A 7,536-nucleotide genomic window follows, 5' to 3' on the forward strand; every position below is an offset into this window, starting at 1 on the left:
TACAGTTAACACAGCATGAGCAAAAATTCACTTCACAAGTATATTTGTAGTAGTAAATATGACTTCCTGCAGCACTTTCGTGGCCTCTCAGGGATGTCACTACGTTAGTGTGAGTACCCTGAGGCACACACAGCATGAAATATTTTGTCTTTAGGCTCATTCGTCTCAGTAGCAGCAGTAATGCTAATAATCTTCATACTTTGAAAAGCATTTGCGTCTAAACAAGAAGTCTTAGCAGTGGAAACTGCTACTCCTAACCTAGAATGGTTACACGGATGCCCTCCACCATATCCTACGTTTCAAGATCCTACCTATGTAAATGTAAAGTAAGGAAGGACTCAAGTCCTTTTCAACCAGTTTCAAGCCAACACCATAACAATTACGTCTTCCTCAATAAATGAGATAAAAGTAAAAAGTGATGTAGCTTTGTCAAAGTTAAATCATAGGCTAAAATCCTGTATATCACTAAGGCATATCAATTTCATCTCGGCTCTCAAGATACAACATCACCGATTATGGAAGAACTTTTACATTTTCATCATCACACACTAATAGTGATTTTTAAAATAAGTTCTCTAGTCCTCTATATCATTTCACTAATATTGACATCTAAACTAACTCATATGCATACAATAGATGCACAGGTAGAGAAAATGTGAACAATTTACTAGCTATTATTGTAATCTTAATTGCCCTATCATCATTGTGAATCCTTTACATGATACATGAAATCAATAACTCTTCCCAAACCATAAAAAACTATGGGTCAGTAATGATACTGAAGCTACAAATACACAGATTATGAAGATTTAAATGTTGACTCCTCTGTAATCCCCACGTCAGAGCTAAAACCAGGAGAATAATGACAAATAGAAGTCAACAACCGAGTAGTTAGAGATAGTCATTGAATATTAGTTTCATCTGAAATTGCTGTACACTACTGAGTTGTTCCTTCTCAGGCCTAAAAAGAGCTGCTATCCCAGGACGCCTAACTGAAAGAATCCTAATACCAACAGGACCAGGCCTATGTTGTGGACAAGAGAGCTCGTTTTCCTGAGTTCAAACACAGGACAGAGGGATATGGCTGAGATATGGGGTGAATCTGGAGCCCATGGGGATGCACTCTCCAAGCTCCAGGATAGGAATGGGGCCTCTGGGGTCCCAGGCCACCCACCACGCCCTCCCGAGCAGGATCTTGGCAACATTCCCTGTCAGTGATGAGGCAGCCCTAGTACTTCTCACGCCCCGATGTCGTGTCCTATGTGGGCCCCATGCTCTTGGGACCACACCCCACACTCTGCACGTCCATGCTACAGGGTCCTTCGTGCCTCAGGAGTAGAGACCACCCAGCAAGCAGTTCCCTCCCCCACCAGCAGGAGGAGGGGAGGAGAGCAGGGGCACCAGGGGACTCTCACTCAGACAACACCCCAGCGGTGCCAGCGGGGACAGTGATGATGCAGATGAGGCACAGACCAAGAGATGGGACCAGAGGACCCAAAAGGCAGCTGGTCAGGTCCTGGCTCACCTGCACCCCGGACACCTTTGTCCCGCATACACCCCCTTCCTCATACACCCTCTCCTTAAATGCAGATTCTTCAGATGCAAACAGGCAGAGCTTCAGACTGAAAGTCAGCTCTTCCAAAATGACCCGTCAGCAAACACTGCAGGATTCCACTCCAGTGGGTGCCCTGGAGTCGACAACTCAGGGAGTGAAGTGGATATCGGTGCCAGGGGCAGTGGGAGGGAATGGGGAATGAGACTTTCATGGTTGTGGAATTTTGGTTTTGCAAGATGAAAAGTTCTAGGGATGGTGGTGATGGCTCCACGAGAAGGTGAATATATCTGGTGCCTCAGAAACGTGCACTTAAAATGGTGATGATGGTAAAGGGTATGTGATGTGTGTTTTATTTCACTTAAAATAAATTCTTAAAATAATGTCTTGTTAATTGAGATTCCATTTCGACTCCCCTTCATCACAAATGTTGGAGGCCCAGACACAGTCCCCTACCTTAGGGGCCATCACGGTACCCTCACAGAGCACTTGGGAGACCATTCTTAGGGGGGGCTAGTCTGTGCTCACCTGACCTTTGTCCAGGGGGACCCAGGCAGTGGTGACCCCCATAGATTAGACATGTGATATGCTATGATATTAATATGATACCACCAAGTGTTGTCACTCACCGGAACACAGAGCAGCAACCCACTCAACCATGTCTGACCTCATATGATTGTGACAAGATTAAGAGAAGAAAAGGAACCACAGGTTAATCAGGGCAACACCCTTAATGCAGAGGTTGGAAACCTCAAAGGGGACAGGACACACTGCAGGCAAAGAGCGCATATGCGGTCTCCCCATACATGTGATCCTGACCCATGCAGGTGTGGTGAGACCCACACAGTCCCCGCACCCTATACCTGGGGCCACACATCCACACTCACCAGGGTGACCCACCTCCCCAGACCCCTCCACCTGGGTCACATGTCCACAGTCCCAGGGTGACCTCACCTCCCCAGACCCTGCACCTGGGGTCACACGTCCCCTTGGTCAGGACACCATGGCTCTGCAGGGGGCTCCCCCAATGTGGAAACAAGCTGGGTCCCTGGGACCTCCTGGGATGGGAAAAAGTGTCAGGTGGGTCTCCTTTCCCCACACTTGTCCCAGAGGAGTCCTCCTCTTCTCACTTTGGTTCTGTGTGATTTTAACTGTTTTTACAGCTTTCATACTAGAGTTGAACACACGACCCTGGTGCTGGCATGCTCAGTCCTTTCTTGTCTCACTTACATGTTGAGAAAACTCACAGGACAGCAGGGCTGAAAGCCGAGGGGCAGCTCTGGACTCTGCTGAGTAGGGACGGTAGACTGGAAGGAGAGCTCAGCAGCAGCCTCAACTGTTACCCACCGGCCTTAAGCCCAGATCCGTGCGCCCTGCAATCAGTTCACGAGCTAAATCTGCCTCCCTACTCACCATGCACGTGCTAGTAATTGGGATCATTGCCAGGTAGCCCTCCTGAGGATTCTCCACGAGCCCCAGGGAAGGTGAACCTTGCAGGGATTAAGACTAAGGCCCCGACCATAGCACTGACCCTTGGGAGGACCAGGTCACCACACTCAGAAGGGAGGCTGTTACCTAGACAAGCCCACCTCAGCTCCAGACCCCAGACATCTAAGCACTGACATTGAGACGCAGGCACGGAGCTTCCCAGTACTGAGGCCAGGCCGGGTCTCTACCCAGGTCCCCATAGTCCTAGCGTACACAGAACATGGTCAGGTCTAAATCTCCTTATTATAGACAACACATGGTCAGCTCTAAACATAATCAGTAGACAGGACATGCAGAGGTCTAAATCTACCATGTAGACAGAACCTGATCATGTTTAAACTAGCTTAGGGCTGATCTCATAGGAGGTACAGATCACACACATGGGTCTCTCATCTTTGGACACCCACATCAGGAAACTGAACAAAATCTTTGTCGTTAAACATTTCAACAGGCAAAACAGAAATGTTCCCGATTTCTCTGGCCACCTGATGGTCAGGATCCACGGGCGAGCCACGAACTTCTTAGAGTGCAGCCCAGTCTGCTGCCAGGACACACAAGAAGTGGCCTGATTCCAGCCTCCCAGGCTTCCAGAAGGAGGCGGCCACACTGGAAGCCCAGGCAGGAGAGTCCTGCACGGTCCGGGCCGGGAGATCCGGTCTGTCCATTCGGCTGGCCGATTCCGGGTGGGGCGCTCAGGGCCGCTGAGAGCCCTGCACTCAGGTCCTGCTTCCCTGCAGCGTGTGCGTGTGCGTGTGCGTGTGTGTGTGTAGACGGGGCGGTGGCTGACGGCTCCCATGCCTCCCGTCCCGGGCACCGTGCTGTCTTCGAGGGGAGGCACGGGGAGAGGTAGGGACACAGAAGCCGTTGGAGAGGAGAACCTACCGCGGAACTCCTTGCACACTGGCTCGCCCCACCCGGGGACCCGCCTGCCCATCGTGGGCCGCATGTCACCCCCCAGCCCCCCACCCCTGAGGGCATGGTGCCTGGTCTTTCAACAGCACAGGGTCTCACATGAAGGAGATCCAGTGGGGACTGTCACCCCTCCCGACTCCTGATACTGTGTTTGGGGAGAATGAACCCCCTTGACTGGGCGATGGGACCCTGTGAGGAAAGAGGTGGCGGCCCCATCCAAGTCAGGGCCTGGCTGAGAGATGGGAACACAGGAGCCAAGTGCAGGGCCTGGAGGCCAGGCCAACAGGAGGGGCAACCCAGCCTTGGCCAGGCTCCCCAACTGTGACATTGTTGCTTTAGGGGACCTGGGGCAGGTGACTGAATGTAATGGGGGCCTAAACTGGACCCTGAATGGGGTTTAAAGAAGGTGTGAAGGATGTCACTGAGACAGTGACAGTCATTGGAAGACAAACTCTGTGTCAGGACATCCTGCTCCATCCATTTAAATCCCTGAGATCTGTGACCTCTACGTGGCTACGCAGGATTGTTAGAGCAGCTGCGTGCGGATATATCTGGGGCACAATTCAGTCTGCAGCCAACTTGCAAGTGGTTCCAGCAAACACACAGGTGTGCGCACAGGCAGGCACAGCACACACACAAACACATGCACGTGCACAGCACAAATATATTCACACACTAGCATATGAACACACATGCACGCATGTGCCCATGCACACACTAACGTGTGCAAGTGCACATACCTATGCACATGCACAGCATATGTATGCAAACAGGCACATGCACAAGCATAGCACACACACAGGGAATAAAGTGAATCCATAAAGCATTAATTCCTGAACACAAGTGAAGCTGACATATATTTTTCCCTTTCCTTAGCTTTGATGTTTTTCACAATAAAAAGTTTAAGAAAAAAGTTAATGGAAAATGACTTTTCATTCATAGGACTTTCTGATGTTATTCCACAAATATTATGACAGGAGAAATGAATGTAGATATTACATGTGTCCACTAATGGATGAATGGAGAAGAAAAACACGGTCCATCAATACAAGAGAACGTTATTCAGCCTAAAAAGGAAGTCAATTCTGACACAGGCTGCAGCAGGGATGAACCTTGAGGGCATTATGCTCAGTGATGTAAGCTAGACACAAAAAAACAAACAGTGCTTGATCCACTCATACAAGACCCCTAGAGCAGTCGGAAACATAGAGACATAAAGTAGGATGCTGAGTGCCAGAGGCTGAGGGAGGGACAATGGGGAGTGAGTGTTTAATGGGAACTGTTTCAATTTTGCAAGATGAAAAAGTTCTGGAGGACGATGGCGGTCAAGTTTGCACAACAGTGCGAATTACTTCTTGACCCTGAAATGTGCACTTAAAAATGGTTAAGACAGTAAATTTTATGTTATGTGTATTTGACCACAATTTTTTAAACTTTTTTAAAAACAACAGGAAATAGTCCATGAATACCACAAGATGCACAACTTCACTAACAACCGAGGGATTAAAGCCATAAGAAAAATACTGTGCATACACCTACCAGAATGGCAGACATGAAAGACATAGTATCAAATATCAGCAGGATGTGGAGCAATGGAAAGCCTGGTACACAACGGGGGGATGCAACCACTTCTGAAACAATCGGGCCTCAGATAGCGAAGTCCGTGCACACAGACCCACAGTGCTCCTCCCAGCTGAACACAAACCCCCCAGCCCTGCACCAGGACACACGGACATGGACTCTGCAGCCACAGGAGCCAAACCTGAAGGAACCTGAAGGCCATCACAGGCGGATGCAGAAATGAACCATGCACGCTCCTATGAAGGAATATTCCACAGCAACGGAGTACATTTTGTTTAAAGGTAGTAAAACTATAAAAATTATTTTTTTTAAAAAACTGTATTCACAAGATGAAAGAATCTATAATTCTGGCACCTAGGGATTGTCGAATGCTCCTAAAAATAGATTGCTGTGGAAATGTTTATTATAGGGAAATTGACATATTCTCTAGGAAGGATGGGATGAATGGGCCTGCTACATTTTCTACATTGAAGACATATACAGGTTTTGATTCTACTTCTGTTAAATCAAGTGGGGCTTCATTGGATTTCTGCTACTGCGGAGATAATCAAATTCTGGGTAGGGGTCAGGAGAAAATTAGTCATAGGTGTTCTTGTGTAATAATTACTGTTGAAAGTGTAAATGATCCGTTTATCAGTAAGACTGAGAATAGAATAACTGCTACATTACTTCATATGAGATTGTCTGTGCTACTGTCCCTAGAGCTCCAGTGAGTGAGTATTTTGAATGTGAAGCTCATCCAGATCTGAGGATGGAATAAATGGCTAGGTGGGATATGGCTAATATAAATAATATGCCTACATTTATATTAATTAGTGGATAAGATATGGGAAGAGGAATTCATGTCGTGAGAGCCAGGGTTAAGGCTAGCATTGGGGCAATAATATATAAATTGATGATGTTGATGGACATAGTGGTTCTTTAATAAGTAATTTGAATGCCTCAGCAATGGGTTGTAATAATCCATGGGGGCTGATGATTTTTGGCCCTTTCTGGATTTGTATATAGCCTAGGATTCTCCATTTAGTTAATATGAGGAATGCTATGGTGAATTAAATTGGGTAATTTGTGAAAGAATGTTGATTATAAACATATTCTTAGGAAGAGGACTTGAACCAGTGCAGATAAAGGTTTCAGTTTTACATAATTACCAGGCTCTGCCACCGTAGCAAACCCTGTTCTACAGTAGGGTATGTATAAATTAATTGAATGTAGATTATATCATCATTTAGTTTGAAGACAGTTTGTAAAGTAAGCCGTATTGCTCTTGTCCTTTTATACTGGAAGAAATCTGCAATAGACAGAAACCAACCAGGATGACTCCAGTCTGAACTCAGATCACGTGAGACTTTAATCGTTGAACAAACAGACAATTAATAGCAGTTATACCATTGAAATGTCGTGATCCAGCATCAAGGTCATAAACCATATTGCCGATATGAACTCCAGAATACAATTACACTGTTATCCCTAGGAAAACGTGTTCCGTTGATCAGTGTTTTAGAAGAACAGGTGATAAAGCATTTTGACTAGCTGGTCTAAATTTTAATCACTCAGAGGCGGTTTTATTCTCCAAAAAATAAATGGCGCACTGGCTCAAGGTACACCGGCTTCAGTTCTTGTGGCGCACAGGCTCAGTAGTTGTGGCCCACTGGCTTAGTTGCTCCGTGGCACGTGGGATCTTCCCGGACTGGGGATCGAACCCGGTCCCCTGCATTGGCAGGCGAATTCTTAACCACTGCATCACCAGAGAAGTCCCAGAATCGCAGTCTCCCTTTTAATATACCTTAAGCCCAAAGAATCCATGGAAAACTGTTACAGAAAATAAAACAATAAAATATTGTAAGGACTATAACAGAAGCATATAGTACACAGTTCATATAGACACATCCCAAGCAGTTACAAAGTATATTAAAAGGGAGGCTGCAATTTTAAAAGAATAAGAAAAATTATACCCACAAACTCCCAATCTTTCCTGAAACGCTGCAATCTGAAACCCTACT

This window comes from Balaenoptera physalus (genome assembly GCF_965194825.1).
Source record: "Balaenoptera physalus genome assembly, contig: HAP1_SCAFFOLD_393, whole genome shotgun sequence".
Taxonomy (NCBI): Eukaryota; Metazoa; Chordata; class Mammalia; order Artiodactyla; family Balaenopteridae; genus Balaenoptera; species Balaenoptera physalus.